This window comes from Pongo abelii, chromosome 13, assembly GCF_028885655.2.
Source record: "Pongo abelii isolate AG06213 chromosome 13, NHGRI_mPonAbe1-v2.0_pri, whole genome shotgun sequence".
NCBI lineage: Eukaryota > Metazoa > Chordata > Mammalia > Primates > Hominidae > Pongo > Pongo abelii.
The window spans coordinates 80,531,308-80,542,638 of NC_071998.2; the positions used below are offsets into that span (position 1 = coordinate 80,531,308).

General features: G+C 41.3%; 1 long non-coding RNA gene across 2 annotated transcripts; it reads right to left on the reverse strand.

The window, feature by feature from the left end:
* Positions 1–2,843: 2,843 nt before the first annotated feature.
* On the reverse strand, positions 2,844–7,911 carry LOC129047737 (uncharacterized). Of its 2 annotated transcripts, none has more exons than XR_008509501.2 (4): positions 7,615–7,911; positions 6,918–7,139; positions 3,904–3,974; positions 2,844–3,226 (listed from the first exon to the last, which is right to left on the reverse strand). It is a non-coding gene; the product is annotated as an uncharacterized LOC129047737 (long non-coding RNA). The 2 variants fall into 2 exon arrangements; XR_008509500.2 differs by having other exon boundaries at positions 2,844–3,260.
* Positions 7,912–11,331: the final 3,420 nt, after the last annotated feature.

Below are 11,331 nucleotides of genomic sequence, written 5' to 3' on the forward strand. Positions count from 1 at the left end.
TGTTTCCAGAGTCTGTGCTTTTTTGCTGATCTCATTTGTGCTAGAGCACAAAGCCATTCCTGTTAGCTGCATTCCTTCTTGCGGGGACAAACTCCATCCTCATCCCGGGCAGTACTAACCCATTCTGCAGAGGAATAATGACACTGGCATAGTGGAGCTCATGCCCAGACATGGGTCTCCCCTAGACCCGGTTCTGGGCCCGGGTCCCGCCTCCCCTGCTTCACACTTCTTCAGAATTGAGCCTTATGGAATCTGGCTGCGGCAGATAAATCATTCCAAATCACAGAGCCTTACAGCCTTTCTCAGAGTTGGAAATCACAATGGTTCCATGATAGGATACCATAAATCTTCAGCTAAATAGATTTGTGATTCTTCAAGGGACTCTAGTTCTGGCTGTTGATAGAAAATGCCTCATATGGCCTATTTACCCCTGGCTTTGTCATCTGTCCCAGCAAAGAGACAAAACCCCAAATAGTGCCAACTTAAATTCCAAATTTTGAGTTTGCCATAAGCACTGAAATACAACAAAAACACAGGTTTTCATAGATATCAGTCATATGTAAATAGGAGAAGAAATCAAGCATGAAGTCTGTGTTAAATACAATCACAGTTCTTTTATTTAACAAATTAAAAAGGTAAAAGCTAGCTTTATGTTCCTGTCATAGTCAGTTGAGTGATGGATTCATCTGATGGTGGCCTGGACCTCTAACTTTCCTTCACAAACCTTAACTCCAGAAGAATTAACTCTGCTGTCAGTGACAAAATGAGAGTGACCACCATGACCAGCATCAGGGCCAATGGAGGTCAGGATGGTTGGGCCCAAAGGTTTCCAGGGTGGGGTCATGGTGTCCATGAAATCAACAGACAACCTATCTGATCTATAAACTGAAAAGCACTTGAGTTAACACTCCTGAATCTTGAGTGAGCAGACACTATGGAAAGTCCCTGAGAGAAGAGGTGGTTTGTTCCCCTTGAGACCAGACCCTAGAGAAACTACCACAAGAGCATACTCTATCTTCCTCCTACCATCCAAGAAATTGCCTGAAGCCATTAACTAGGGTGGCCATGCACAGGGGAAAGGGAGAAACCCAGATTTTCAGGGATACATAGGCACAGGCTCTGGGCTGATACAAATCCAAACCAGATTGGAGATTGATGTGGGAGGTGAGATGGTCAGGGGAGAAATAGAATTTTGGCCCAAGTCTATTTCACAGTAGGCCAGTGGCTCTGGAAGCCTACCTTGTGGTTATTTTTCTAGCTCCTGAATGTAAAGTTGAGACAGAAATACTCAACAACTGCTCAAATCTCTACACTGATTTCCTTATCAATGTGGAGGGTGGGGCTAGGGTCCCTCTGGTAGAAATGGTCAAATGGAAACCCCTGGAACTACCTTTCCCTATAAAACTAAAATCAACAAGCATATCTGGTGAATTTCAAAGATGGTGCACCATCAGAAACTTGCAAGATGCAGAGGAGGCGACTCTCGTGTCCTCTTCATGCAGAGGACAGGCAATTCTTGGAGAATGACAATAAATTATCATACATGTAATAATATATGACTACAACTGTAGCCATTCTTCAAGAGGTAGGTTTTTTGGTGGAGCAAATCAACACAGCCCTCGTCTCCTGGTATGCACCTTTTGTATTGGCTAATGCTTTCTCTACATTCAAATAAATAGAAAGCAGCAGGAGCGATGTGCTTTCATCAGACAGGAATGTGGTACTCCTTCATGGTCTCAGGGCCACTTAATTAGAAAACTAAAAAATATATTTTCAAGACTCCTTTGCAGCTAGGATTCTGGAGGTAAATTAGTGTCATTTAGATTCACTAGAGTGAAGATTGGCTAACTATGGCCCAGGGCCCAACTCTATTTTTGTAAACAGGTGCACAGAATACTCATTCATTTACTTATTACTTTGGCTGTTTCAACACTGTAATGGCAGAGTTGAGCGGCTGTGACAGAGAGTCTATGGCCCACAAAGCCACAGATCTGGACTCTCTGGCCTTTTCTAACACATGTTTGCTGGCCCCTGATGTGGAGCAAGAGGTGAGGCAGGGCTGAAGCTGGGCCTCCCTATAACTTCTGTCTTTCACTGTGGGTTCAGGAGAGTCATGGATTTCTTCTAAGTTTTTCCAGTGTTTATCTTTGATTTCCTGAGTCTCAGGGACAGTCACATCTCGATGTTTTGGGCGTTAGTCCCTAGAGCTTCCAAACTAGACTGCCTGGCTCCAGCGTTGATCTCAGAGGCAATAATTCCCCCACTGGCCGGTTCTTATTGTTCTGAGGGTGATTTGAAGAGTCACAGCCTAAAACCTGCTTCTTCAATAATTTTTTTTTTTTTTTTTTGAGACGGAGTCTTGCTCTGTCATCCAGGCTGGAAGTGCAGTGGCACGATCTTGGGTCACTGCAACCTCTGTCTCCTGGGTTCAAGTAATTCTCCTGCCTCAGCCTCCCAAGTAGCTGGGACTACAGGTGTGCAACACCATGCCTAGCTAAGTTTTGTATTTTTAGTAGAGATGGGGTTTCATCGTGTTGGCCAGGAAGAGCTCGATCTCTTGATCTCATGACCTGGCAGCCTCGGCCTCCCAAAGTGCTGGGATTACAGGCGTGAGCCACTGTGCCCAGCCTCTTCAATAATTTTTAAAACACTAAATTCCAAATACTAAACCTTCTTGAATCAAGTACCTAGAATTACGTTGGTTTCCTAAACTGAATCCTGGATACTACGTTCCTCAAGCCTGTGATTGGCATTTAAACACACAGAGTTCTTCATATATATTAATTGTTTGTAATATGTAATAAAAATGTATGTTATGTGTATAAATCGAGACAAAGACGGTGTTGAGGATATGACAAGATTTTAAAATTTAATAAATTAAATGGCAAAGACTAATGTTACTGCACAATCACAATATGTTAAATGGAAAATCCCCTGCAGAGTGATTTGCTTGGAAACATCATTAGGCCCCAGCTTTTCCTGACTCTGAAGCTCTGGTCCACTCAGGAGGTTCTGCCATGGTTGGAATGTCTGATTTCATAGGTACAGAAAGATTGCTGATAAGAGAGCTTCCTGATTTTTTGGTGTGGGTGCTGTGCTATCTCCAAGGTCTCTTGAAAAAGAGTGGAGGTGGCTGAGCAGCAGAGATGTTTGTTATGCAACTCAGCTTCCTCATGAGGTCATCTCTGAGGGCAGGTGTGGTCTGCTTCATCAGGATATCTCAGGTCTGAAAGAAACCATTGGCTCCAACCAGAGAAGAGCTGAGAGTGACAAACCTGAAGTCAATTATGACAAGATGACATCATGGCTTCCATCTCAGGTAACAGCAGCCATGTACGTCATTATGATGATCTGACTTGGTTTTCTGAGTTTGCCCTGGGGCAGGGTGAGGATTGGGCAAGGAGCCAGAATCCAGGCATGCTCCCTGGGCACCTTGCCATTATTCAGTTCCTAATGAAGCTTAGAAGCACTACCCCTCCCTGAATCAAAGCACGGGTTTCCACCTCCCTAGCCCCACCCTGAATCCTCCATGCTTCTCAGTTCATTGAGAAATAGGTGGAGAGCCCTCTGATGATTTCGACTGACTCATTCAATTATTTTGCAAAAAAATGAGTTCAAATTCAAGAGTCTAGGTTTCTTTGAGTTTCTGTTTTCTTCTTCTTTCATTCTATTCTTCCATTTGACCTTTAACTTTTCTTCACAGATTTAGGGGGAAAATGAGCAAATTTCTCAAAGGTTTCCACTACAGGAATAAAAAAGACTAATTCCTGGAAATAGAGATGGCAGGTTGATCCCTATTCTTTTGGCACAGAATCTATATTTAATATGATATTGAGAACTTACTGTCTGTAAACATGATAGAACTACATTATGTGTTAACTTGGAAACAAAATCTGTGTTTACCGTATTCCAGAAGAGAGATTTCTATTCTTGTCCAAGTGGGACACATTGGGCTCCTGACCAGATGTGGTTTTCTAGAAAGAGGAAAAAATGGGAGTAAGACTTCCAAATGGCTTTCGTGGTTGGCCCGCGATTTATACACAATGATGGCAACATGGTGGTTCTCTCCTCTGGGATTTATTTGACATTACACACGATTAGAACTATGAAACAAAAACCTTTCCCTAACAAACAGAAAATGGGACCCCAGGAAGCTTAAAAATAATGGAGGGAGCCAAAGATGGGTAGTAGAAAAAGCTGTATCTTATAAAAACTAATCTGGCCATGGGGCTGTTCACAAATTCATTATCATTTCTCTTGTGGTCTCTGTGAGGGCTTTCTGGCTGTTTGAATGCTGTGTTTTCATAAGATAGTTTCAAACAAAAGGCCAGAAGGACAGTGGGAGCAGAATAAAAATTAAACATGTTGACTTTGTTTGGTGCCCTGTAGGTAAAATGTCACATCTTGTCCTCGGCTCCTGAAGATTTAATTACCCGGCTCATTTCCCAGAGCTGCTGTGCAATTCATATTGCTTCCAGGTAACAGATTATGCAAACTCATGATTGCAAACAGGAACCGAGCTGTTTTGAGGATGAAGTTTTGTTAGTTCAGGGTATCTGCAAATGCAGTTGTTTGGCTTCTCTGTCATACTCTGGCACTGATGGTAATTGTGCCGTGTAGAAAATGCAGAATTGTTACGAGCGTCACACGCCTAGGCTTGTTGGCAGACGTGGGCCCAGGCTGGCTGGAACTGTTTCAGCCCTGTGTTTCTGCCGCTCAGGGAAGACAGCTAGGAACTTGATGCACTATTCACAAAGGTTTATCACATGTCTACTGTGTGTTGAGTGAGCTCCAAAGGCTAACATTTCCTACTGGCTTCGGGTAGGATGAGCAGTGTGGCTGTTGGTCTCTCGGGTGGCCTGACCGGCCTACACTATTCCACTGGGCACTGCAGGCAGAAGCATGTTTTACTTTTGTGGTTAGAATACCTCAAGTTTTCTATGAAACTCCAGGCACCAAGTTTCAGTTCCCAAGGAAAAGTAGGGTGCCACACAGTGGCATGGACTGAAGTGGCCAGTGTTTTCCCATCCCATCATGGGATGGGAAGCAATTGGCTTCGTTGCTCCTGGCGTCAGTCCATCCAGTAACATAAGCTATTCACATTACAAGCAAGCAACTGGACAATGAAACACATCTCTTCTCATTTTATTGCATTTGCTTTTGTTCTGCATGCACGCACACACACACACTCACACACACACACATTCACACACACACACACGTATGCACATACACACTCTCTTTTCCCCCAAGCCTCTGAGTCCAAAGCAAGAGTTACTGACTAAACAAACTGGCTTTTCTTCCATTCTTTCTACAAGATATGAAAGTAAATGAGATTATTTCTGAAACACACCAAAACTGAATTGCCAAGTGAGAGTTTTGCATAAAGTCCACGCGTGAGGCAATATACATGTTACTTTTAAAGAAATTCCTGAAACTCTTTTCTTCCAAGATAAACAGTGTGTGTTTATCACAGATTCTAGGGGATTTTGATTCACTATGATATTCCAGGAGTATTCAACTTTGCTCTTGCTTTAGTTCTATGCATCCCCTTACAAAGTTCTGTTTTGTTTTGTTTCTTTCTAAGTTTACCTATATCATCTTTTTCATCTTTCTAGCCGTTGTTTTACCCAAAGCTCTTGCCTGGGGGCTAGAGCACGTTGTATTTGCAAAGATGGTCACACTAATATATATTCCATCCCATGACTCTTCCTACAGTGCAATGCTAACCCCCACTGAGATGTGAGGCAGTCTCACCCTCACACCTGGGGACACCCCTATCACTTCCTGGACCAATAGAATACAGGGAAAGTGATGCTGTGGGGTTTCCAAGCTAGGCCGTAAAAGGCAATATGGCTTCTACCTGGCTTTCTTGGGTGCTTTTCCTCGGCTTCCAGCCACCTCGTTGTGAGGAAGCCCAGCCTGCAAGGAGAGGCCATGTGTGGGTGTTCCAGCCAAAAACCGGAAGCCTGTGTGGACCGCCACACCCACCAGTTTGTTTGTTTTGTTTTTCATTTGGTGATTAGATTCTCCAGTTTATGTGCCTGCAGATGGTCCCTGCTACTGCTTTGAGTGCCTCAGCAGAGACTCCAGACACCATGAGGTGGAGACAAGCCACCCTGTCTGAATTCCTGACCCACAGGAACTGAGAGGTGATAAAAAGTCATTATTTTAAACTGCTAAATGTGAGGGGAATTTGTTAGGCTGCCATAGGTAACTAATACAGGACCTCTTGTATCCCAGCCGAGTGGTTTAGCTGCCATGTGCAGTAACCTCAGGAATCACCGAGTGGAGGTTCCTCAGCTCTATTTCCAATTTCCTCCTTTAAAAATGTGTCATTTACGGTCCCCTTACTAGCCAGTTATGAAATTGCTGGACAATACAACAGATCTAGATATGTGATATACATTTGTATGATTATATGTTCATATATAACATATATATTATTCATATACCTAACAGTAATATAGAGAAGCAAAAGGAAAATAATTCTTAATAAAATAACATGAAATTCAATATATGGCCAATTCTTCTGCAATGTGTTCCTAAAATCACTTGCTATGGAATTTTGCATAATAAAAATAACAGAGCTTGTGGGGAAATGAGGTTAGTGACAGAATACCCAACACCTATACAGTAAGTTTTTCATGATGTTCATAGGCTCTTGGAAACAGTGATTGTAAGCAAAACTGCATAGAAAGAAACCAATTTCCCTATAGGCTAATTGACATCCACAAGAGTTAAGTTCCTGTAGCATATTTCTGATTGCAAAAACATCACCCAGCTTCTAAATGAAGACCCAAACACTTGTAATATTAAACATTAAAACAATAAAATAAATGTAATATTAAACATTAAAATAAAAGCTATAATACATTTAAGACAAATTAATAAAAATAAGTAAGAGAATTGTTTACCTGCTTATTCCAGTTCAGGGTTGAGGGTGGCCAAAGCCTATCTCCAAAGCTCAGGGTGCAAGGCGGGAACCAGTCCTGAATAGGACACACTCCCATCGCAGGGCGCGTGCACACCGCCTGCACTCACTCATACTGGGATGTGTAGACATGGCAGTTCACCTCATAGGCACACCTTTGGGATGTGGGAGGAAACAGGAGTAGCCAGAAAAAACCTACACAGACCTAGAGAGAACGGGCAAACTTCACACAGATGGTGGCCCCACCAGGAGGAATTCATTTTTTTTTCTCTTCAACATTATAACAAAATGCCTTTGAAATAAAATGATGTTATTCCAGGACCTGCTATATAATTTTGTAATTAATTCATTACAAAATAAATAATAAACTTTATTAAAATTCTGCTGTAGTTTGAGACACCTTAAATTCTCAGTCAATAAATATATATGTGTATATATATATATGTATGTATGTATATGTATATATATGTGTATGTATGTATATATGTATGTGTGTGTGTATATATATATATATATATATATATATACACACACACACCATTTACCTTGACAAACACATGCAGTTTGGGGGGTGGATGTGGTTTTGGAGAAGGGGTGTATATTAGTCTGTTTTCATGCTGCTAATAAAAATATACTCAAGACTTAGTAATTTATAAAGGAAAGAGGTTTAATGGACTCACAGTTTCACACGGCTGGAGAGGCCTCACAATCATGGTGGAAGAGCAAGGGACATCTTACCTGGTGGCAGGCAAGGCAGAATGAGACCAAGTGAAAGAGGTTTCCCCTTATAAAACCACCAGATCTCCTGAGACTTATTCACTACCACGAGAACAGTATGGGGAAAACCACCCCCATGATTCAATTATCTCCCACTGGGTTCCTCCCACAACACATGAGAATTATGGGAGCTACAGTTCAAGATGATATTTGGGTGGGGACACAGCCAAACCATATAGGGGTGGATGGAAAGGCCTGTCATTTATGGAATGAAATATTTCCATACCAGAATGGGCATTGGCCTATTTTGGTGTCTTCTCACTGGTTTAAAATAAAAATTCTGCTGCATTCAGTGGTAGTTTTCATCTTCAACCCACTGCAAGTAATTTTTGGCCATATTTCAGACAGCTGATAACTCTACTATTTCATTTCGTTGTTGCTCTCAAAGCCACTTCCCTGATGTTGCGCAATGTGGATTCCTACAGGTGCGATGCTTTTGCAATATCACATGATCTTTGTCTTTTCAAATATTTTATTATATCAAGCTACTCCTCAATATTCAAGGCTTTTCTTTGACATGCATACTCGGATTCTTATAACCCAAATGATTGCTTATGTTTGAGACTCTGTAGTGGATACTTCTATCAAGAACGTCTAACACTCAGGAGACCAGCTCTGTGCACTTGCAGGGCTCACCATGGGCCAGCTTGGTAGCAGGCGGGTGCACCTCAGCAGGAGACTGCTTTGAGCCAGTGGCATTTCTCATGCACACCACCTGCTGTTGCAGCAGCACGAAACTAACCCACCTCATGGAAAATGGCTGGGCTTTTCTGTTTTTCTGTTTTTGTTGGTTTGTTTTGTTTTTCATTTGGTGATTAGATTCTCCAGTTTATGTGTTATGTATTGTGATGGTTAAAGATGGCTGTAAATTCCTTGCCACGCCCACTTCGAAAAATGGAGCCTCTTTCCCTTCCCGTTGGATCTGGGCTGGACCTGGGATTTGCTTTGAGCCATAGAATGCAGTGGAAGTGACGCTCTGTAACTTCTGAGGCTAAGCTATTCCACACTGGGAATGTTGTCTCTTTGAACTCCCACATAATGAGGGGAGAAGCCCAAGCACCATGGAGAGGCCATTTGGAGGGAAACTGAGCTACTCCAGTCTGGAGCAAAGTGAAGCTACTAGCTGACGTGGTTGGCAAGTGCTGTGTGCCCCATCTTAAATGTCCCAGCCCAGCCAGCCTCCAGATGACTGCAAGTGACACTATGTGGGTCAGAAAAACCATCCTGCTGATTCCAGTCAACTTACAGAACCATGAGGCACAATGCACAGTTTTGTCTTTTTGAGCTACTATTTTCAGGGTTCTTTGTGCATGGAAATACATAAATGAAGCAGCATATGAACAAATTCTTCACAACATGTGTTGTAATAGAAGAAAATTTCAGGCCAATATCCCTGATGAACATCGATGCAAAAATCCTCAATAAAATACTGGCAAACAGAATCCAGCAGCACACTGAAAAGTTAATCCACCATGATCAAGTTGGCTTCATCCCTGGGATGCAAGGCTGGTTCAACATATGCAAATCAATAAACATAATCCATCACATAAACAGAACCAATGACAAAACCCACATGATTATCTCAATAGATGAAGAAAAGGCCTTTGACAAAATTCAACAGCCCTTCACTAAAAACTCTAGATAAACTAGGTATTGATGGAACATATCTCAAAATAATAAGAGCTATTTATGACAAACCCACAGCCAATATCATACTGAATGGGCAAAAACTGGAAGCATTCCTTTTGAAAACTGGCACAGGGCAAGGATGCCCTTTCTCACCATTCCTATTCAACATAGTACTGGAAGTTCTGGGCAGGGCAATCAGGCAAGAGAAAGAAGTAAAGGGTATTCAGTTAGGAAAAAAGGAAGTCAAATTGTCCCTGTTTGCAGATGATATGATTGTATATTTAGAAAACCCCATCGTCTCAACCCCAAATCTCCTTAAGCTGATAAGCAACTTCAGGAAATTCTCAGGATACAAAATCAATGCACAAAAATCACAAGCATTCCTATACACCAATAACAAACAAACAGAGAGCCAAATCATCAGTAAACTCCCATTCATAATTGCTACAAAGAGAATAAAATACCTAGGAAACCAACTTAAAAGGATGTGAAGGACCTCTTCAAGGAGAACTACAAACCACTGCTCAACGAAATAAGAGAGGACACAAACAAATGTAAAAACATTCCATGCTCATGGATAGGAAGAATCAATATTGTGAAAATGGCCATACTGTCCAAAGTAATTTATAGATTCAATGCTATCCTCATCAAGCTACCATTGACTTTTTTCACAGAATTGGAAAAACTACTTTAAATTTTATATGGAACCAAAAAAGAGCCAGCATAACCAAGACAATACTAAGCAAAAGGAACAAAGCTGGAGGCATCACACTACCTGACTTCAAACTATACTATAAGGCTACAGTAACCAAAACAGCATGGTACTGGTACCAAAACAGATGTATAGACCAATGGAACAGAAAAGAGATCTCAGAAATAACACCACACATCTACAACCATCTGATCTTTGAGAAACCTGAGAAAAACCAGCAAAGGTGAAAGGATTCCCTATTTAATAAATGATGTTAGGAAAATTGACTAGTCATATGCAGAAAGCTGAAACTGGATCCCTTCCTTATATCTTATACAAAAATTAACTCAAGATGGATTAAAGACTTAAATGTTAGACCTAAAACCATAAAAACCCTAGAAGAAAATCTAGGCAATACCATTCAGGACATAGGCATGGGCAAAGACTTCATGACTAAAACACCAAAAGCAATGGCAACAAAAGCCAAAATTGACAAATAGGATCTAATTAAACTACAGAGCTTCTGCACAGTAAAAGAAACTGTCATCAGAGTGAATAGGCAACCTACAGAATGGGAGAAAATTTTTGCAATCTACTCATCTGACAAAGGGCTAATATCCAGAATCTACAAAGAACTTAAACAAATTGACAAGAAAAAAACAAACAACCCCATCAAAAAGTGGGCAAAGGATATACACAGACACTTCTCAAAAGAAGACATTTATGCGGCCAACAAACATGACAAAAAGCTCATCATCGCTGGTCATTAGAGAAATGCAAATCAAAACCACAATGAGATACCATCTCATGCCGGTTAGAATGGCAATTACTAAAAAGTCAGGAAACAACGGATGCTGGAGAGGATGTGGAGAAATAGGAATGCTTTTACACTGTTGGTGGGAGTGTAAATTAGTTCAACCATTGTGGAACACAGTGTGGCGATTCCTCAAGGATCTAGAACTAGAAATACCAGTTGACCTAGCAATCCCATTACTGGGTATATACCCAAAGGATTATAAATCATTGTACTATAAAGACACATGCACATGTATGTTTATTGCGGCACTGTTCACAATAGCAAAGACTTGGAACCAACCCAAATGCCCGTCAGTGATAGACTGGATAAAGAAAATGTGGCACATATACACCCTGGAATACTATGTATCCATAAAAAAGGATTAGTTCATATACTTTGTAGGGACATGGATGAAACTGGAAACCATCATTCTCAGCAAACTAACGCAAGAACAGAAAACCAAACACTGCATGTTCTCACTCATAAGTGAGAGTTGAACAATGA